The sequence below is a fragment of the Brienomyrus brachyistius genome, chromosome 20 (assembly GCF_023856365.1).
Source record: "Brienomyrus brachyistius isolate T26 chromosome 20, BBRACH_0.4, whole genome shotgun sequence".
Classification (NCBI taxonomy): Eukaryota; Metazoa; Chordata; class Actinopteri; order Osteoglossiformes; family Mormyridae; genus Brienomyrus; species Brienomyrus brachyistius.
In genome coordinates this window covers 18330100-18352981 of record NC_064552.1, presented here as the reverse complement: position 1 = coordinate 18352981, position 22882 = coordinate 18330100, and the positions used below count along the sequence as shown (strand labels likewise).

General features: G+C 40.1%; 1 long non-coding RNA gene across 1 annotated transcript; it reads left to right on the top strand.

Annotated features, from left to right (window-relative positions):
* The first annotated feature begins 15280 nt into the window (after positions 1 to 15280).
* LOC125715384 (uncharacterized) lies at positions 15281 to 22428 on the top strand. The gene is made up of 2 exons (XR_007384039.1): positions 15281 to 16070; positions 16550 to 22428. It is a non-coding gene; the product is annotated as an uncharacterized LOC125715384 (long non-coding RNA).
* Positions 22429 to 22882: the final 454 nt, after the last annotated feature.

The window sequence follows — 22882 nt, the reverse complement described above, 5'->3', positions numbered from 1 at the left end:
ACTAAATGTTACATTAGTCAAAACAGAAGTCTGTTTCTTTGTAACATTAGAACAGTCTAGTGCATTTCTATAAGCATTATGAAAAACTGGGCAAGAGTTTGCGAATAATCTGAAATAATTAGCTGTTTGCAAATAATGGCTGATAATCAATGTTAGTGCACATATGCTTTGAATTTATTTCCTAGATTCAATGTGATGTTTAAACTAGTCAAAGTGACTAAATAAAAAATAATCATATTCATTAAATGCTAAGGTACAGAAACTGTTTTAAAAACTTCATGGTGCTGCATATTGTACAGAAAGCCAAACATCTCCATAAAAACCACCACTGAGTACAATTTACCTGAATTTTATTAAATGATTGCCTGTGTGGATTTTCATTAGCCTGGTTATTATATAGTTTTAAATATATAGAGGTGGAGATTTCAGGTCCAGAAAGTATAAATCCAGACCAAGATTTTCTTTCAACCAACCTTTCAACCTTGCACGCCCTGTTACTGTGAAGTTAAGTGTACTATATGTTGCACCAGGGCTATGGAGAAACATTGATTCATCAGTCTCTGTACATGTATGAAGCTGCTGATGACGATAAAGTCACCTTGAACCATGAACACCTTCTGTGTGTGGGCTGGTTTGTGGCTCTGTGGTTCAGGCCTCTGTGCCTGTTTTATAAATTCTGGTGTAATGATGTCACCACCGGTGCTAGTGCAAGGCCCTTCGCCCCAGTTACTCTAGGAGCACTGGATGGCAGATGACCTTGTACTCTCACCTAATTCCTGGGGGGAAATGGGGGAGTCTCCACGTATCTCATCCCCTCTCCATGACGCACACATGCGTTTATGGGGACGTATTACTATTTTATGTACTTTTCTACCACCTCTGGGACTGGATACCTACATAAACTTTCCTGTACATAATCACACTTTATTTGTAGGTATTTTTTGACACAATCTACATTGCGACTCCTCAGTTCCATTCAGATAGGAGGAGTACATGGACCCAAGGCTGCACCGCCTCCAAAGAAATTATAAGCTTTGTAATTTCAAAATCATGCCTGTTGGTACAGAGGAGCTCTTCATTAGTGATTTATTAGTTTGAAGTCTTGGAAAAGCTGTCATAAATCCAGTGATCCAGTAATATAGCTCTACCTACTCTATAGACCTTAACATCTATTTTCGTCATGCTTAGGTGAATTTAGAAAAAACTGTCATAAAAACAATAGCTCTGTTCATACCTGGTATTAACCCCAACATGTACCAATGATAAAATGTATACACATAATACTTTTTATCCCTCCTTGCATCTGCAGGATGTGACATTGCAGGATATGTCATTATCGTGATGTGTGCATGCGTAATAATCACATTGCATTTGTCAGCAATCCTCTGTCTCTGCTGACACACACAGCAACACTACCGACTTATTTGATACACTCTATTGGTAGATAATAAGAAGGTTTAATTGGCTATAGTTTATTTCGGGTAAGTTCGTCTTCTTTTTTGTTTTATAAATATTGCAATATTACTTTAAGACATTTCATATATCGCACAGTGATACTGTGCAGCCCTGGTTACAGTACTTGGTCTACCTTTCCATCACTCTGACCTAGACCTCCTTAGGAAATGGCTCTTAAATCTGAGGACTGAGGTCTGCCCTTCAACATTCAACTTACCAAACATGTTCCAGCAAAACAAAGTCAACAACTAGCAGTTAAAGACAAAAAAATTACTGAGTAAAATGCATTTGTCTGTGGGCATTGTACCCTTTGGGCATTGTACCCTTTGGGCATTGTACCCTTTGGGCATTGTACCCTTTGGGCATTGTACCCTGTGGCCATTGTACCCTGTGGCCATTGTACCCTGTGGCCATTGTACCCTTTGTTTATTACTCAGGAATTACATTTTGGACACCTCTTAAAATGCAGCATATTACTCCATAATATGTGGCATATATTATTACATTTAATCGGTTCAGGCTCCTCGCTTTCCATTAAGTTTTGATCGGCCAATAAAATGTTGAACCAATATAAGGCTAAATAAATGCAAATTTGTACGCCAAATCATATTTGACTGGAATACAAAGTCCCCACTGGATCCCCGTACTGACTAAAAGCACGGAAAATTGATAGAAAGTTTTCGTCAGTATCGAGACATTCAGAGAAATGAAAGGAAATAACCACGGACGATCAATCTATGGAGCACAGTGCTGGTTTCTGGTTCTTTAAGTGTGCTGGGGATTTCCGCTAACCTAAGACGCTGACGGTGCGAGAAACGCACACTTGCTCCCAGGGCTGCCTGTCAACCTGCATCAGGTGCGAGTGAAAATGCGCTTGCAGAGCGGAGTGTGTATCGCTCTAAAGCATCCTGAGATCTGCACCATGCGCCTCAATACACCTTATCATTTTTGGTGGGCCTGCAAGCTAGATACCCAGTAGGCATTATTGACTGTTCTTTGTTCAGCTGTATTCTTGACTCCACACAGTGTAGTGAAAGTTCCATTTACTTTCAAAAACATAAAATGCTAATAATGACTAAGTCCACAACAGCAGCCCATATTTAAACATATTTTAAAGTAAACAAACTATAAATGAGAAGTTTCTATGCGCAAAGCTGTCATACTGCTCCTCATCTTCCTAGCAGCTCATTGTACTGATGGGTTCTTTGCTGTGACTTTGGAGGAAGCTCAGAAGTTCATAACGGACACAACTGAAGTACCTTGAAAATGAAACATGCAGGTCATGTCCTGTGGACAGTTCTTACGTGAAGACGAGCTCAGAAATGAGTGAGCAGGAAACTGGGACAGCGTTGCGTACAGTAAATATATGGCAAAGCAGGAAGTCACTGCTGGCGTTTCAGTGAAGCTGCTTGCTTTTTTGCTGATATCTGCAACCATTCAGAGAACTCAGAGAACTGCCTATACTTCCAAAGAATTGTATGATTTTGTAATCAGTCTTTTCACTATATACTTGAGTAAGCCTGTGTTTATCGATGCCCACTACTTAACAGGTGGTAAATCCCAAAAAGCTTTTGAACATGGCTATATAATGATACACTTCAACATTCTGCCAAACGGTCACTTTATGTTGGCAATAAAGTCCCCTGATGCAGTCCTTTGAATAAAAAAAGCTCATAGTATGGCTATACGTGGAGCTGGGTAGCTCTGGTTCTGAAAGTAAAAATCCTGGCCAAGATTTTGAATGAACCAACCAGCTGAGTAATCTGTAACTGTACCTCTTAATATACTCAGCTTGTTGGCTGAACCAAAATCAAAAAAGCCTGGATTTGTATTTTCTGGAGCTGAACTATCCACCTCTGGCCTGTGCTCACTCGGAGTTCCCCCAATCCATACGTTTCCCACTTTTACTTGTTTCCTATGCAATGGAGCCAAAGATGTGCACATCCCACCCACTTTATTCATTTATTTTTAGTCTCCCATTCATAGTCCCTCAAAATAAAAAAAATAAAAAAATTTGAACAAGCTTCCATTTCTTCCACGTGGAGGTAAATGAACAAACCTCTGACTAATCACTGACAGGAAGCTCATTACTGCCCCACCTTGCCCATCCAAAGCTACTGGCAGCATCTGAGGGGGGGGGGGGCAGCCAGCTCCCCTCTTTCGGAATGTGGGTGTCAAGGTGCCTCCAGATGACAGAGGCTCCATCTTAACTTCGGCACTGTACCACAGCTTTTAAATACCTGACTCTCTTCTCTGTTAGAGTTAGAGTTTCTGATCACCTCTGAAACATTGTAAAAATTTGCCAACTCTTAATAATTATATGCTTCAGCCCCCATTCAGTCATGTGCAGTCCACTGAAACTTATTAACTGGCCTCAATGTAGATGCAATGCAATAATTTGTTTTGTCAGAATGCAACAAATGGCATTTTAACCAGTATGAGCATCTAACAGCAATACTTGGCCTACTATCCCTTTTGCTTCCATTCAATAACTGATACAGCAAAGTACACATCTCAGTACTGTCATCACATCATAGTTTCCTGCCCACTCCTCTAATCCTGGTACTTTCAGTAATCTTTCTTTTGCTCCATGGCTGCATTACGAATTCTGGTGCTTTTTGTATATTTGGAACCTGAGTGATACTTTCTTAAAATAAGGCAGTACAAAACTTTTTCAGGATGTTCCTCAGCTATCAATGGTGTTTCAGGATTTTGACTTTCAATAAAGAAAAGACGTCAGAGAGAAATATAACAAATCTCGTAATAAACACAAATCTTTAACAATTTTTAAAAACATATTAATAACCATGCCCGCAGAAACATTCCGTTATGACTATCTCCAAATATCTGTCAATAGTTAAACAATCCGCTTTATCCGAACTAACTCATGTGGATGAAGTAAAGACACTGGAATGCGGAACCGGCTGATGTAACTTGAGCTCGAAAGAAAGCCAGATATATAATAAATCTTTTCTTTTTCAAAAGAATATTACACATTGAAAAGGAAAAGTGATTGTTTTATTAAACTAGCCAGTATCCGACAACTGCTCGTTAGTTAGCTAACTAAGTTCTTTAGCGGCACATCTAACGTAACTTACGAAGTATTTAAAACGTGAAAGACACGCACGAAGCACTGCTGAGGACAGAGCACGGTATATACCTTACTTTTTTGCGCGTTTGTTCCAGCCGCAATGACGATCACGAATAAAATATAAGAAATAAAGTTTGGAGCCATTTTATGAGGAGAAAGCATTCCCTCAAACTCAATATCGCAATCACGCCGGGGAGGCTGCCATCAGAATGAGTCAGCCGGTATAATACGTGCCCTGTTTTAAAACGGCGACACCCACGCAGGATCCCCGAGTCACTTCCGAACCGCACTGCGAAAATGTGCGCACCAACATGCTCACATTTAATAAGAAATTCTGCAGAACAAACCAAGTGCTGTCAATGACGAATGTTTTTCTTCTTTCCTTTTAGGTCGGATACGAAACATTTCGGCCATTATGAAACTACATTCACCCGGTTTCTCCAAACAATACCATATCCGTCGGGAAACCCATTTAAAGTTTCTGCTTCATTCAGTTTCTACTTCATCTACTTCAACACGGGTGGACCGTTCGGCATTGATACTTCATACGTATAGAAAAATGCAGTTTTGGTCTCCTTTTAATTTTTTTAAAAAAACGTCATTCTTCTACAGTACTATTGTTGCTGGGGAGCTTCTGAACGTTTCAGTAGCGTTACCAGACACGCAAAAAAGGCGAACGGTCGGCGTGGTTCCGGACGAGCTAGATCAGAATTTTCCGACTCAGAAATACGGGCGGTGTGCCAGTTTGCCCAAGCGGGAAAGCAAGGCGCTCTTTGTCTGTAGCGTTTCCCCTCAAAGTCAATCAATAATCACTTATTTTATTAGTATACTAAAATGGCCTTAAATGAATGTATAATTCATGCTATATTTTAAACGTTATACAACAATTTATAGGATTTTCTCAACTTGAAGTCATTAAAAAAAAAGTCACAATTTATCAACACAATAGCCTCATTGTTATTGGAGATGAGGATTGTCACTTGCATCAGACAACTGCAGTGACTCAGTGGGTAAGCCTCACACCTACAGCTGTACATACTTGTCTGATGTTTCGTTTGTGTGAGTGTCATGGTTCTCGCTGACAGTCAAAATACAAGTTCTTAAGCATATGTAGATTACTCATTTTCAAGGGCATAACTTTGGGTTCAGCACTGGGGGTGGCAGCGTAGGGGAGGTAGGGGGATTGTGGTCTCCAGCCGTTTAAGAAGGTCCAGGGAGTTATATTGGCCGGTTTTGATTATAAGGGGGGTTATAATCAATCCCCCATCTCCTCCATAGTTTACCCCCATACCCAGATTACACCCAGAGTTTGATTCTGTGTGAGTGTGCAAGGCTGCCCTCCCCCCATCTCAATCGTGATCAGGATAACTGATGGGAAGATGGATGTTAAATTATATGATTTAAGCACTGAATCATTTAAATTAGTATTAGTTCATGATGTTTGCAGACAGTGAAGCTGTTGGCTTTTTTGCTGATATCTGCAACCATTCAGAGAACTGCCTATACTTGCAAACAAATTATATGATTTTGTAATCGGTCTTCTCTCCATATACTTGAGTAGCCTGTGTTTATTGATGTGCTCAATCCCCCAATCCATACATTTCCCACTTCCACTTGTTTCCAATGCAATGGAGCCAAAGATGTGCACATCCCACTCACTTTATCCATTTATTTTTAGTCTCCCATTCATAGTCCCTCAAAATAAAAAAAGAAAAACAATCAGCATGTAATTTTGAACAAGCTTCCATTTCTTCCATGTGGAGGTAAATGAACAAACCTCTGACTATTAACTGACAGGAAGCTCATTACTGCCCCACCTTGCCCATCCAAAGCTACTGGCAGCATCTGGGGGGGGGGGGGGACCCAGCTCCCCTCTTTTGGAATGGAGGTGTCATGGTGCCTCCAGATGACAGAGGCTCCATCTTAACTTCGGCACTGTACCACAGCTTTTAAATACCTGACTCTCTTCTCATTAGACTGTTAGAGTTTCTGACCGCCTCTGAAACATTGTAAAAATTTGCCAACTCTTAATAGTTATATGCTTCATCTCCCATTCAGTTATGTGCAGTCCACTGAAACTTATTAACTCAATGTAGATGCAATGCAATAATTTGTTTTGTCAGAATGCAACAAATGACATTTTAACCAGTATGAGCATCTAACAGCAATACTTGGCCTACTGTCCCCTTTGCTTCTATTCAATAACTAATACAGCAAAGTACACATCTCAGTACTGTCATCGCATCATAGTCACCTGCCCAGTCCTCTAATCCTGGTACTTTCAGTAATCTTTCTCTTGCTCCATGGCTGCAATAACACAGGTTGGCTTGGGTTGACAGATGTAGTTTCTGTACACTACATTTTCCGGGGTCCAGTGCCAATTTTGTTGTGCACTATATAATAAATGGTAGGCAAGTGTTATTTGAACACAACACAGTGAATGTTTTTCCTGTGAAGGTTTTTTCTTGTCATTTGTAAAGAACTGATTTGCATTTCTGTCCTCAGAATGTTTTTCCCAGAAGCACTGGGCTTGTTGATGCAAGTTAAGCCTGGTTCTTTTGTGTTTTTTTCAACAGTGTGGTGTACCTAGGCCTTCAACCACTTAGCTTCCTGCTACAGTGAGGGTTGAAACTCTTATTCTAGATAAGTTGCCTGGAAGTTGCATGACAATTGTTTAAAATTGACTACCCTATGGGAAGATTTGTGATCACTGTCTTTAGTATGCCCACACCCTAAGAGGTTCAACAGAATTTGATTGGAAAGCTGGAGAAGAATCATAGCTCTTATGTAACACATCCTCAAGTTTTATATGTTATATACACAAAGATACCGTCATGTCCTGTGTGTACGATCCTCCTGTGTGACACGCCCCCCTTGTTACCTCGTGAATTCCCGATTGTGGCCAGCTGTTGCCTGTTATTTCGATTTGTCCTGTGTATATACCGTCGCGTTCAGTCTGTCTCCCTAGATCCGTCATTGAAGTCTTTTGGTGTCGTGCTGCACGTCTTTGCCTGTCCCATGTCCCTGCTCCCAGTCTCCATTAAAGCCCGTATTCCCCAATCCTACACGTCCCTCTCCTGCTTCCCCATTCAGCGCACCGCACCAGGACATGACAGATACACTGTACATGTGTACCTTGAGATATAGTACAAACTGCTTATAGTCTGGGTGAAACTGATCATTATAAGCAGATGATCATTATAACTGATTTTTATCGTAATAATGTCTATGCAGATTACCATATAATTGACATTTGTATATTTATTACATATATATAAGGTATTTACTTAATTTTATTGATCCTTTCAAAATACAGTACATCTGTTTCGAAAGCTTTTCAAATTATAGTACTGTACAAATTAGATTACTGAACTGTGTACAATTCAAATACGCTATAATACTGTACAACGCTACATTGTCTCGAAACACTTATTGTAGTTCTACTGCTGCATCTCGGTGGCTTGTTTTTGGCAGTTTATCATAAGCTTTGATGAGTCTATATTTGTCATTTTGAGAAAATGACTTTTGTTTTCCCATCATGTTTTCTGTGGATGCCAAATTAGCTTTAAGTGGCTTGCCAGAAGCAGACGGGTTACCCCAAGGTAAAGGACGGTGATCAAAGTAAAGTTTTTTTAAAAAGAATTATCGCAATTTAATTTTTTTCCATATATTGTCTGGTATAATAAGGCCCAAAATGAACACTATATGCAGACTATGTGATTGGTGTAAGCAAATAATTTAAACAGTATTTGTACAGTAATGCTATAGATCGCTATAACCATGATTCACTATAAGTGGTTTCCATTGTACTTTTTCCACTAGCTTCCTGGATTATGCTCAATGGGAAATATGTACTATAAAAATAATAAATTGATAAATAAAAATAAATTATTAAAATAACTATAAAAATATAAATGGAAAAATTAAAAGAAATAAGATTAAAAGAACAATAAAACAACAATAGAAATAAAAAACAACAGAATAAGACAATAAAAAGAAAAATGATGGTATCAGTAACTGTATATACTAAGGCAGTTTACGTCAAGAAATAAAAGTAACGAGGAGTTAGGTGAAGTGGCAGGTTAGACGTTAGGGGTCCTCATTTAGTGTAGAAATGGCCAGAGGGTAAGTCTCTGGGTTCTGGCCTGAGGGCAGTGGTAGTGCCTCCCTTACTGTGAAAAAAAGGCCATTACTGGGGGCGGAAAAAAAATAATTCATAGCTTTGTCCATGCACCACTTCCTGTGGGTACCCTCAGTAGCAGGCCAGTGTTTCTCATCCTAATCCCTGGGGACCCCCAGACAGTCTGTGTTTTTGGTCCCTCTCAGCTCCCTGACAGATAGTACACATTATCGGGAGCTGAGAGGGGGCAAAAACCTGGACTGTCTGGGGGTCTCTGAGGACCCATTTGAGAAACACTGGACTACATCATACGTCTATATGTGACATGTCATGACGTGTCATTAAGAAATTTACAAGTTTCCAAGTAAACAGAAGAAACCACTGACTCAGTTCTCAGCAAATCAAACAGTTAACTGTTATGTGAAGAGTTAGTGCTGTTACATCATCTTAGTCAAATGATCCATCCCTACCATCGAACATGATGGTGTGCTCTGTGATGAACTGACCCAAGCTGTTCCTCTGCCTCTTATACTTTGATGTGTGGGATAGAGTCTAGGCACCCCACGACCCTGAACTGGATAAGTGCTTGTAAGATGGATCGGTGAACAACCGGTCTATTCTATTCTATTCTATTCTATTCTATTCTATTCTATTCTATTCTATTCTATTCTTTGGTAACACTTTACATGGCAGCACAAATAATGTAGGAGTACACTCTTACTTAATGTATTAATTAACCAGAAACTAAGTGTTAATTAGTACTGATCCCATGTTCATTCATCATTAATCAGTCATAATGGTTCACGTATTTCATGCTGGAAGCATATTTGCTCATGATTTGTACTTGAGTGGTAACTGAAGTACTAAGTTATTTGTGGCCCCCTCAAGTAAAGTGTTACCCTATATTCTATTCTAATCAGAAAGGGTGCAAAAGAATTCTATTAACCAAAACATAAAGGTCACAAAATGACCAAACACAACAGATCTCAAGTTTGACAAAGGAATCATGGAAGTTGTAAAACTGCTGCAACTGCTTACACTTAAGCCATTTATTGTGAAATACCTTACATATGTCGTCTTCCCAGACAAGTACAATTAGTCTAATACACTGCATAGAACAAATAAAATCTAAATGATGCTGGCAGTAGTCAGCAACAATGTTTTCTAACTGTTTGAAAGCATGCAGTCCATCCATCCATTTTCCAAACCGCGGGGGAAAGCATGCAGTAATGTACAAAAATGTGTTATGATGCGATATGTGACTAATTTCCATACGAGAGAAAATCCAATAAATCCAGTAGTAACAATATTTTAAAATAAAGCATATTATTGTTTGTACGGCAACATAGATATCTGAGGGCAGGTGCCAGCAGGTGAAAACTTATTTTCTGTCATTGATTATGGGATTTTGATACAAATCTCCTGAAGAATAAGCAGGCAATAAGGGAAAGAAATATCCTTTACTTTCATTTTAAAATATTGAAATGTGATATTTCTGGACAGAGAAATTATAAATTCAATATGACAGGTCTTGGGACAGTTTTTACGCTTTCCTCTAGTTGGTGCGCTTACCCGCTGCTACAGTACCTGCAGTACTGAAAGAGAAGGCCTGGGGTCTCTGATTCAGGCCAAAGCACACATCTGTGGGACCAGGGTTCAAGTCTCTGCCATGGCTCTATGCCAGGGCTTCATCTTGTCACCGTGTTGCCATGGAATTTCCTCTAGGTACTCAAGTTTCCCCTACAGTCTAAAAACATGCTGAGGTTAATTGGAGTTACTAAGTTGCTCATAGGTGTGCATGTGTGAGTGAACGGTGTGTTTGTATGCCCTGTGATGGATTGGCACCCCATCCTGGGTGTTTCCCTGCCTTGTGCCCATAGCCTCTGGAATAGGCTCCACCCCCCCCCCCCCCCCCCCCCCGACCCTGAATAGGATAAGTGGTTACAGATAATGGATGGACAGAACAATCCCAATATCCGGCAAACCTAAGCCAAGGATTAGTGTCTTAACAGAAACAGGACCTTGAGCTTAGAGATGTCAATTTGCAGTGCCAGGGTTTCCTTAAGAGCCCATCAGTAAAACACACATATGCCACCAGACATGACCGCCATGCTTTAAAAGGTACTCCTGGACCTGAAAGACCATTGGCTGTTCAACAGTGCTGGTTCTAGACAATTTCAACTTGGGGCAGACTGTAGCCAATTGTTCTGTTATGGGGGCCAGATGCATTTGACCTTAATGTCCTTCAAATATTACTTCCATTACATTTCCAGTATTCAGAAGCAAAAGAACCTGGTTTTGAAACCAGGTAAGTTATGCTTTGCAGTCACATTTTACAGTTTTTACAAATATGTAACTCACCTTTATTTATTGTTAGACTCTTGCTTCCACAAGCCTGATTATTTTTTCTGTTGTTAACTTTGCTTTTAACCAAGTGAATCAACTTGACCATCCAGTGCACCCGCGTTCAGTCCATCAACAAAATCTGCTTATATTTGTGTGCTGCCTATTCCCAGTGCACAAAATATTCGCCCACATATATAAATTTAAATAATCATCATCATCATCATCATCATCATCATCATCATTATTTCATTCATTTCAAACCCAAGTAGCGTTCGTATTTGGGGGGAGGCACAGGGGGGCCATGCATATTGTCACAGGTGCACTGCTCCCCCTGCCCCACCAGAGATCTACCCCTGTTGCTCAAACCAAAGAAACCCATTTGTTTCTCATGAGAAAGTTAAAGCATGACTCCCACTCGGGAGGCATTGATACACGCTGGAGGGTCGTGTGTCAGCTGTCCTATGTGAAATACTGCAAGGTATTTTTCCTATTATTATATTTCCTGCCTAGGGAATACACATGAGTTTGGCACCAGTATGACGTCATAGACTCTTTTTCGTTAATTGATTTTCCAAACTTTCCAAACATTGTATAGGTGAAGAACTGACACAGGGGTGCTTTAATACATGAGCTTACTGGGTCTGAAGCCCAGGGACTTTGCTATAAAGAGGCCTCAACTCATCTTGCTTAATGAAATTTCAAACCTGCAGTTGACACTCGTTCTGTATTGAAAAATAAAATGTCATGTCCCACTTTGAAACAATAAGTAAGTGGTCCTGTAGTTTTGTGTCTGGACTGACATACAGTTTAATCCAGATTGCATGACCGATCCCCTTAACTTTTTTAACATAAAAAATATATATATTGTAAAAAAAATAATAGTAGGGGGTCCTCAAATAACCCAGGGGTCTCTGACCATGTAAATAAGTCTCTAGCACTGCATATAAAAGGGTCTCAGACCCCAATTCCATTAGCACCGGGGCTATTATAGTTAGCAAATTCACGTTTTATTTAGTTTTCCGTTTTAATTGCCAATTTTAGTTCCGTTTCAGCTTCTTTTAAGGGTGTACCAATGATTTTAGCATTGATTTTTTTTTTTGATCATTTATAGTTTTAGTTTAGTTTTTATTTAGTTTCAGTATTAATTTTAGTTTTCAGGTATCAAGTTTTGATACCACATTTGAAATGACTTACATGCTTTCACCCTGCACATGAAACACCTAAGGAGAAAGTGTTTTGGTTTCTTACCTCAAAATTCCCTTCCGAACTCCTCACCTCTTTTCTGTAACACCATCATATTTTTAATTTAGGTATGAAGGACCTGGATTATTGATTCTCCCATTCCCTGATTACAATGTGTACACACTTGATGGAATTTGGTACTTTTGGAGAAAGACTACTTGGGTGTCTCCCAGTGCCATTCCTCCTGTGTGCCATGCCCACTCGTTTACCTCGTGTGGAATACTTCTGGTTACCAACTGTTTCTAGTCTTGCCTAATTGATTCTATGTATTTAAGTGCTTTCCTAGCAGTTTCCCCCCAGTTTTTGGTATTAATGTCATAACTTCAGTAATTCTCTGTGTTCTTGATTGTGGCGGCCTAAATAAATGCCGTATTTTTACGTGTGGACTCCCGCGCTTGTTTCCCTGCCCTACACACCAGATTCGTGACAAAAGCCCTAGGGAAGTAGTGGTTAGAGAGTGGGGAATTATGCCTTTAAATATTAAAGTAAAGCAATAGGACAATTGTCGTACAAAGCATTAAGAGAATACTGAAACAAAGTTTAATACACCAATTTCAAAACACTTAAATGCCGAAATAAATAACATTTCAGTCAACAGTGAATATGTGAATGATTCTAAAGTAATCCCCAATGCCAACAGCCATGTTTTAACCTTGACAAGATATGTATAGGAATGTGATTAAATGAAGAATAAAAGTGTACGAATAAAAGTGTATTTTTACGTTATTTTTAGCGCAAAAGCAACAACTTATTATCCGTTTTCTTCGAATATTTTGAAAGATGTGGGATATTAAATAAAAGTTAACGTTGAAAGAGGCGATCGAAGCTGCGCTAAGGCAAGTTGCCAAATTTATCACAGAAATGTTTATTAGTAATCGTTGTTTTTAAATGTGTTTTGATTTGTGTTGCAACTAAATTTTTGATAGAATTTGAATGGGTGATGGTATAGCATGCCACCCCAACCCCACCGCTGCTCGCCTGTCTGGTATGCTGTCCCACAAAGGTTGCGTCACCCGGCGTAAAACAAGTACCGGTACTGCAAATGATCAAGAGTCTCATTTCACGTCAATGCTCTGAAAAAGGTTGGACTGACTGAAATAGGAAGGGATCATAACATCATAACAGGAAAGTAGGTTTTGAAGAGCAAGAACTTTCCCATGTAGTACGTCATAAACACCAGAAATGAAACAAGAACACTTTGCGACCCTTGTTTCCATAGCAATCGGGAAAACGCTGCATTCGGGACTAGCCCAAGCTTCCGGGTTTGTAGCGAGGGGGCGACTTCTCCCAGCAGACTTGCGAGCTGAGTAGCAGTTTATTGACAATTAACAGAGGACGGAGGTTTCGTATTAACATTGGGAGGGACTAGAACGTAGGGGGACACTCTAAAACTTTAACGTGGAAAATGTCTGTGAGAAATTTGGTGATTATTGGTCGCTATTTTGGAACATTAAGCCACGTTTCCTTATAACGGGCGTCAATGGAGAGGAAAACGCTCAACGTAGAAAGTCCATATTCCTATAGGATTACGGTTTTTGTCAGGTGAAAGTCTTTATGAACAGATATGTCTGTGAGAAATTTGTAGCTTATGGAGTATAAGATTGCTTGCGTGAGAGTCTGAAAGCCCGGGTGTCACACCAGATGTGTGAGAGTTGGCAACCCTGCTTTCCGTGTGCGTGCTCTGACGTTCGGTGCCTATCGATTAAGTATTACTCAGGATTAGGTGCTACTTGCATTCATAATAATTAATTTCTTTTTCCCCTTACAGTCCGTTGCCGCAAAGCATTATGAAACCAGCACAGAAACCCGCAACCTGATATTTACCCGCAAATGCATTTTCAAAATAGCCGAATTGGGTGGGAAAACCACGAACCTGCCAACTCTTTTGTGTGTCCCTTCGCTTCCAGGTCTGCTTTCGGGAAACGCATCTGCGGAACGGGAGTTTAGACTAAACCATTTTAACGGTGGATATAAAAAAAATCCTTACATTGTGTGATGAGATCTTTTTTTCTTTCTTTTTTTTATTTATAAACCAAGCAGAATATAATATACACATTGTTGTGGTTGGTAGTCAACTTTTTTTTTTTTTTTTGGCGGGGGGGGGGGGGGGGGGGTTGGGGTGCGTGTGTCCTTCTGAATCTACGACTATGATTGAACATCATATAAACAAGGTTCTTCATGATTACACAATTGCATCACTTTCTAATAAGCTGTTTTTATTGCACTAGTTTCATTTGGATCGATACATATACTGGAAACAACCCTAAGTATTTAGATGAATTCTTATAACGTTTCACCAATTTTCCGTTCTATCTTCAGCTACAGCAGGGTCTCAAGCTCCGATTCCGGAGAGCTACTGTCCAGTAGGTTTTCTATCCTACCTGGCTTCTGATGAGCCATAACTCTTCTCAGGAAATACACCAGGAACAGATGTGTCTCATTGGAAATTAGGCAGGATAGAAAACCTACTAGATAGTAATTCTCCAGAACCGGAGTTGGAGACCTCTAGCTACACTATATGGAATAAAGTATTGGGACGCACTGAATTCAGGTGTTTCAGTCAGACCCATTTCCACATCTGTATACAATTAAGCGCTTAGCCATGCAGTCAGGTTTGCAAACCTCTGTGAAAGAATGGGGCACCCTGAAGTGTGGTACTGTCATAGGATGCCATCTTTGCAAGAAGTCAGTTTGTGAAATTTCTTCCCTGCTAGAAATTCCATGGTGAACTGTAAGTGGTATTATTGTACAGTGGAAGTAGTCATGTCACCTCTCAGATATTCTTCTTTAGATGTTTAAGGGGTGTGTGATTTAGCAAATGATCCCGGTCCTGATGCACCAAGCTGTGAAGCACCCACCTGTACCAGTGACGGTTTTATGGCCTGTGACCAAAACTTCAGTTTTCTACTCTGTTCCCCTTTCAGTAGACATCAATGTATCAATGTGGATGCTGGACAGGATGCTGGAGAGCGGACAGACAGATGTCTTTCCACAGAACGTGAGTGTTTCTCGTTTTTCCACAGTACTTTCGTTTTTTCACTGACCAATACCATAAGTTCCGGTCCAAACCAGCTGGAGTACTTCTTTGGTACTTCGATATTTTATGGTGGGACTTGTAATGCTTTCTTTGGTCAGTTGGTTATGCAAATAGTCTCCTCTGAAACACAATACAAACGCCGCCTTTAAAACCGTTGCAAACCCAAAAAATAACGATAAATGAAGTTAAAAAAGTGATTTGGTTGTATGAACATATACAACAAAAAGATCCGGATGGCATGACAAGAAATTAAAAAGTATTTTGTTGAATAGACTAATACAGCAGGCATATAGCATATAGCGCACTGTCCTAGGGATGTGATTTTGTTATATTAAATATTAGGGTATTTATAAAACAAAAAAGGTAGTTAATAAATTTCTGAGAAACCCATCTTGTGACGCCCGCTCCGTCCGCTCCTCGTATGTGCCACGCCCCCTAATTACCCACGTGTGATTCCCTGATTGTGCCCAGTCGCGTCATGTTCTTTTCTGATTAGTTCCCTGTATTTAAGTCTCTGTTGTACACTAACCCGTTGTCTGTCATTGATGTTACCCGGTGTTTGTCGACCTGCCTTGAATAAACCCCTGTCTGCCCCGATTTCTGCCTGCCTGCCTGCCTGCCTGCCTGCTTGCCTGCCTGCCTGCCTGAGGATCGCTCGCACTTCCTGAGCGATCTTCCGTCCTGCTCGCCCGTGACACATCTAGGAATGCTTTAAACAAGGATGAAAATGATTGATTGTCTCGGAGAACACATGCAGCGCTCACGCAAAGGCAGGGGAGGTAAACTTTAAACTTATTTTTAAACATCTATTTTTTCCTTTTATAATTAAAATTCCAAAGCTTGTTAAATGTTTTGTCCTACGACAGAGTAAAAATATTTTACCCCCTGCACTATAATGTCCGTACAAAATTGAAAGTAAGAAAAAGCCTTATTTTAATATAGCGATGTAAGAATTGTATATGCATAACATGTGATGTTGATATTAATACTGCACATCGCCAAGCCATATAATATACTACAGCCATTTTTCAAATTCAGTACAAAACCCCCGCTGTCATTCAGTGCCAGTACCAGTTTGTACGCCAGTGGAAAACCAACACCTTGAAGTACCATACTTTTGGTACTTTCTCATATCAAAAGTATGGTACTTGGTTCAGTGGAAAAACACCCAAGGTTCTTTTATAAATATTCTCAATACTGTCTGGCACCTGCATACATTTTGTCTAAAACAGGTTTTCATTTAGACCCATTGTCACAGGTGTGTAAAATCAAGCAACTAGCCATGCAGTCAGGTTTACAAACATTTGTCAAAGAATGGGTCATTCTGAAGAGCTCGGTGAGTTAAAGCATGTTATTGTCATAGGATGCCACCTTGCAATATGTTCGTTTTTGAAATTTCCTCGTTTCATATTCCACAGTAAACTGTATGTCATGTTATTGCAAAGAGGAAGCATTTATGAACAACAGAAACTCAGCTCTGAAGTGGCAGACAATGTAAAGTAACAGGGTCGCTGGGAGCTGAGCACATAGTGAGTAAAAGTCACCAATGTTGACTCAATAACTGCACAGTCCCAAACTTCCTCTGGCATTAACTCCAGCACAAAATCTATTTGCTGGGAGCTTCATGGGATGGGCTTCCATGGCCGAGCAGCTGCATGCAAGCCTCACATCACCAAGTGCAATACCAAGCATCAGATGGAGAGGTGTAAAGCACGCTGCCAATGGACTCTGGAGTAATGGAAACATTTTCTGTGGAATGAGAAATCACATTTTACTGTCTGGCAGTCTAATGGGTGAGTCTGGCTTTGGTGGATGCCTGGTGAATGTTACCTGTCCGACTGCATTGTGCCAACTGTAAAGTTTGGTGGAGAAGGGATAATAGTAGGGCGTTGTTTCTCAGGGGCTGTGCTAGGCCCCTTAGTTCCACTGAAGGGAACTCTTAATGCTTCATTATATCTACATGTTGTGGCCAACTTTGTGGGAACAGTTTGAGGAAGGCCCTTTTCTGTTCCAGCATGACTGCCCCAGAGCACAAAGCAACGTTCATTAAAACATGGTTCTGTAGTTCTACCCCCCAGATGCTAGATGGCGTCTAGTTATCTAATCATAATTGCCCATTATGCTGTGCTCCTCGTGGGAAGTCTGTGTTCATATGTTTGGCAGAAGGTAAGGAGTGGTTCTTTTCATCTAGTGAAAATGTACTATTGTTTTAAGTCATCCAATTGAAAATATGTTTCCAAGATGTTTTATGATGCAGTAGCGATGTGTTTCAAAACATTGTACTACTCAATATGTTTTATTTGCGGTAATTCATTTTAATATCTGCTTTAAGTATTGGATATGGAACAGATGTTTATTGAAATTTAGTACAGTTTTTTAATCTAAAAGTTTTATGCTTCTAATATCTAAAGACCGTGACAGAGTTTTGATGTGTTTGGCACAAGTAATAAACCGTAGATTCAGCGAAGCGACAGGAAAATGAATCTTCCCGTGTGTCTGGTTGTCCCTTTGTCCTCTAGGAACTCTACAAAAGCCCCCTCGCGCATATGAAAAGACAGCGCCAGCAACTGCCTATCACGATGTTCTTCAGCCACGCACCCAGACACTCACTGCCTACGCCTAGTACTCCTTCAGCAGAAGAAGATGACAACGCACCTGCTGAAGATACTGCACCACCTGAAGACTCTCCTGCTGAAGTCGTGCCTTCAGAGGAGCCGTAACCTTGCTCTTCTTTGCTGTGCAGTAGATCTCTTCATTGCTTCATCATCGAACAAGTCGCATTATTTTCATAGGTTAGTGGTTATGTGTAAGAACTGTTTGCGTAATTATATGTACAATAATATATTTGTAATCTCTGTCTTATTTTCTCTTTTGTGTAATATATTGGGTAATACAAGTGTAATGGTGACTAAAGGGTGTTTCATGTCTAGAGGGCTCTAATGTTAAACGTATTTAGAAAGTTAGTTTCTATGCTCTAACTATGAAAATATTCGATTTATAAAAAAAGAATCCAACTTCACGGAAATTCACTTATCACGGTACAGTCTGGAACTGATTAAGTGCTATAAACGAAGGCCGACTGTATACAGATATGAAGGTATTACACTGTAGTTTTAAGAAACCAAAGGTGCTGTTATAATAGTGCAGAAGGGTCAGTCAGTCACAGAAGCATTCAGTGTTAAAGAGGGTACCATCAGTAGCAGGTGGGTCTGAGTCTGTGTGGTTGAGTGGGCATGTATGGTTCTGATGGCAAAAGACCGAACAGACCATATTCGAGGTGGGTGAGGTCAAAGGTGATCTTGAGGCCTCTCTGGAGGCAGTGGTCATTGTAAATGTTCTCATACATGCACTGCTTCTCTAAAGAATTCACCACGAACAAATGGGTGTGTTGATCACCAGTCTATCATGCAACTGGCACAAAAACCAAAGAATACAAACAGCCATGAAATTTTCTGTCAGGATGGGCTGATGCTGCAATTGTCCCACGGATTCAAGGAACAATAAGAGACTCAGCTGTCTTTGATCAAATTAGAAACCAGATACGTGTCCACAATGTAATTGGAACTAAGGCACAGGTGAGCAGCAAGCATTTTTGATGTGGTATAAACAAAACACTGTGATTCCCAAAGTGTACTTTTTGCATCATGTCCTTCCTGCTGTATGCTCTACCCAAGCACCACCCCTCGTCAATACTAACCAGAGAATTCCTAGTAGGTATGGTGTCAGACATAGACAATCTCAGGTTGTATGACACATGCATGAAAGGGCAACTCCCAAAAATGTCTAGATCTGATTCTCCAGACAAAGTTTGGAGTTCTTGCTTGAAAATGACATGTCTGGCAGATATAACCCAAATGAGAACAGGACAAGGCAGATAGAGATAGATCCTGACACTATAATTTTATAAAGTTTCATGTAGCTGTTTGTGCTGGGGTATTCTTTATAAGAAAACTGGCTAACAGACAGGAAGCAGTGAGTAGTTATTAGAGGCACAATGTCACAGTGGGCCTGCATTCATAGTGGGGTACCGCAGGGTTCAATTTTAGGACCACTATTGTTCCTAATTTACATTAATTATATTGACACCAATACATACAGTAAACTGGTTAAATTTGCAAATGACACCAAGGTGGGTGGTGTAGCAGATACTGATCTAGCAGCAGAGAGGTTACAACGGGATCTTGATTTAATTAGTGTTTGGGCTGATACCTGGAAGATGAAATTTAATGTAGATAAATGCAAGGCAATGCATGCAGGGAGCAGAAATATAAAGTACAGATATTTTATGGGTTCCACTAAAATAAAGGTAGCTGATTATGAGAAAGACCTTGGTGTGTATGTTGATGCTTCCATGTCCCACTCTTGCCAGCATGGGGAAGCAATTAAAAAGGCCAATAGGATGTTCAGTTACATCTCTAGGTGTGTGGAGTGTAGGTCAAAGGAGGTGATACTACGATTATACAATTCCTTGGTAAGACCACACCTAGAATATTGTGTGCAGCTTTGGTTACCATACCTTAAAAAGGACATTGCTGCCTTGGAAAGAGGGCAACGTAGGGCTACGAGGTGGAGAGGTTAGCTGAACTGAATCTGTTCAGCCCCATGCAAAGGAGATTAAGAGGGGACATGATCCAGATATATAAGATTCTAACAGGTCTGGATGCTGTTCAGCCAAATGGGTACTTCAATATTAGTTTAAATACTAAAACTCATGATCATAGGTGGAAATTATCTGGAGAACATTTTAAAATTAATTTGAGAAAGCACTTGTTTGCACAGTGTGTAGTTAGAGTATGGACTTCCTGCTAGTGTAACACAAGCTAAAACCCTGGGTTCCTTTAAATCAGAGCTAGATAAGAGATATCTAGAATCTAGATAAGATTTTAATATCTCTGAGCTATTAGTTGAGTTCTCCCCAAATGAGCTTGATGGGCCGAATGGCCTCCTCTCGTTTGTGAATTTCTTATGTTCTTATTAATAATCTAGTAATAAACATGCATCCAAGTCTTGTAATCTGAATTATTTACAACTGAAAATTGACCAATTTTCTTTGTCAGTAAGGCACAATAGTGCCTTTATTTCCTGAGGAGGAAGATCTGTCACAACAACTCTTGGTAAACTTCTATAGGAGCACCACAGAGAGATCACATCATAGCCTCCAACTCCATTTATTCTGCCACTGAATGAAAAGCTTCTGACAGACCACATTACAGCCTCCAACTGAAGATGTTCTGCTGCTGAACGAAAAGTACTGAAGCGCATAGTCAAGACAGTATTGACTAGCGGAGGTCCTCATTATTGCTTTCAACATTGGCTAGAGGAGGCTTTAGGTATTAACTTCAGCATCATCTAGCGGAGGCTCTTGGTATTAGCTTCAGCGTCAGGTAGCAGAGGCTCTCGGAATTAGCTTCAGCATCAACTAGCGGAGACTAGTTATTAGGTTCAACATCAGCTAGCAAAGGCTCTCGTTATTAGCATCAGCATCAGCTAGCAGATGGTCTCTATGAGCTTCAGCATTGAGTAACTGATTCTGCCAGTATTAGCGTCAGCATCGGTCAGCAGAGGCTCTTGCTATTAGCTTCAGCATTGGTTAGCAGAAGCTCCTGGTATGAGCTTCAGCATTGGCTAGTGTAAGCTCATAGTATTAGCTTCAGCTTTGGCTAATGAATGTAATAGCTTCACTGTCAGCTAGCAGAGGCTTTGCACAAATATAATGGAAGTGATTTTTTTCACGCTAGTGTGATCGTATCTTTAGTGCGATGCGTCACCATGGTAACTCATGTTACACACCTAACCTGCTTTGGAATACATAATCTGTCAAACCTGTTGTGATCCTGTTCAGCCAGCAGAAGTCTCTGCTAGCCATCCTGTTATTTTCTCCTTCTGTTTCCCAATTACTGTCACCTGTTTCTTTTTTTTATTCCACATGATTCCTAGTGTTTGGTGTATTGCTCATTGTTTTCCAGTGTATACCATGTATGTAAGTTCTTCCCCAAATCATGTTCCTCAGTTGGTCTTCATCAGTGCTCAGTACCAGTCCCCATGGTCTGTGGTTGCATTTAGTGTTATAGTTTTCCTTTAGCCTTCTCAGTGTTTAGACCAGCCCTTGTCCCCTCTGACCTTAACCTCCCTGCCTCCTGTATTGATCCCTGGAGGTCTAGTGGTTAGAATTCAATGCTCTTACTGCCACAACCTGGTGTTCAGTTCCCGAACAAGGAACCAAGACACTACATGCACCAGATCAGGAAAAACAAACATGAGACCTTAGCGAGACCCAGGGAATTAGAACAAAGGGGACAGGGCATGGACCACAGAAGAAGCAGGACAGTCAAGTTGGAAGGTCAACATCAAGGGTCAGGGCAAACAGGACAAGGAGCAGAACTGGGACCAAGACCTGGGGTCTCAGAGGGAAAATGATGCAGAGGCCCAGAAACATGGAGCAGGCATTCCCTCCGTGGCACACCCTTTCCCATCCCAGTATCGGACCCAATGGCTTGTCCTTGTGTGCCCCATTCTGTCAGTCTGTGTCCACCCAGGTCTGATCCAGGCCCCAGATAGCATGGTTGATCCTCAAAACAAATTCTCCGTGGTGTGAGTTAAAAGTGTAGAAAATACAATCATAAAACAGTCAGTGATGTTATTAAATCTCTAACAATATAAACACAAGCCATTATTGGTCTCAGTGTAGGAGGTGCTCATTTCTATCACATACAAGTAAAATACAGCAAATTATGCCAGAATTGCAATGCATAAAAAAATGCTATCAAACATTTTATTGTATATATTAAGGCTCTTGGTTTGATGCAATCTGGATAGCACTTTCAGACAGAACGGAGGTTATTTCAGTAGAAATTATCGTATTATCTTTTATCTTCCTAATGCCTGCAATGAATAGGCCTATTAGACTTTTGCCATCAGATAAAGTAGTTTAGTTAATTGCAAATTGCTCTGGCTACTGCAACAGTGCATATTTTTAATTGCCATTTATAGATGATTTGATTCAATCCCATATTGTTCAAATCCTCAAACAATAACCATATCCTTTTGGAACTGTTTTATATTTAATTATATTATGTTAAAACAGATTTTACAAAAATAAGTGGATCATTGTAACAATAAACAACTTTGAAATAAAAACTTACTGGAAGATACATTGTTTTTTTGTAGTAAAAATGCAGAGATTTTATTGTAACCACCGAGACTACTAAGAATACAGAACCAATAGCAGCACAACATAAATGACAAACTAGAATCAGAGCTGTGGCCTGTACTACGAAGCGGGGTTACTGGCTTATCAGGGTAACTTATCGGATTCAAGGTACCACAGTTTAAATGGACTTCATATTCGTTCACTTACATTTTGCCCAGACTACCTTAAATCCAACAAGTTACCCCAATAAGCAGGTAACCCCCACTTGGTACTACAGGCCACTGGAAACATTGCTGTTTATTTTGAAATGTTATGGTTTTGCAGTGACATCTTGTGGTTGAATTGCACCTAATAGTACTAGAGCCGGAGCCTATTAAAAATTAATTATTCATATATTTTTTAAAAATATATTCTGAAATAGACATGATCATTTGGGAAAAC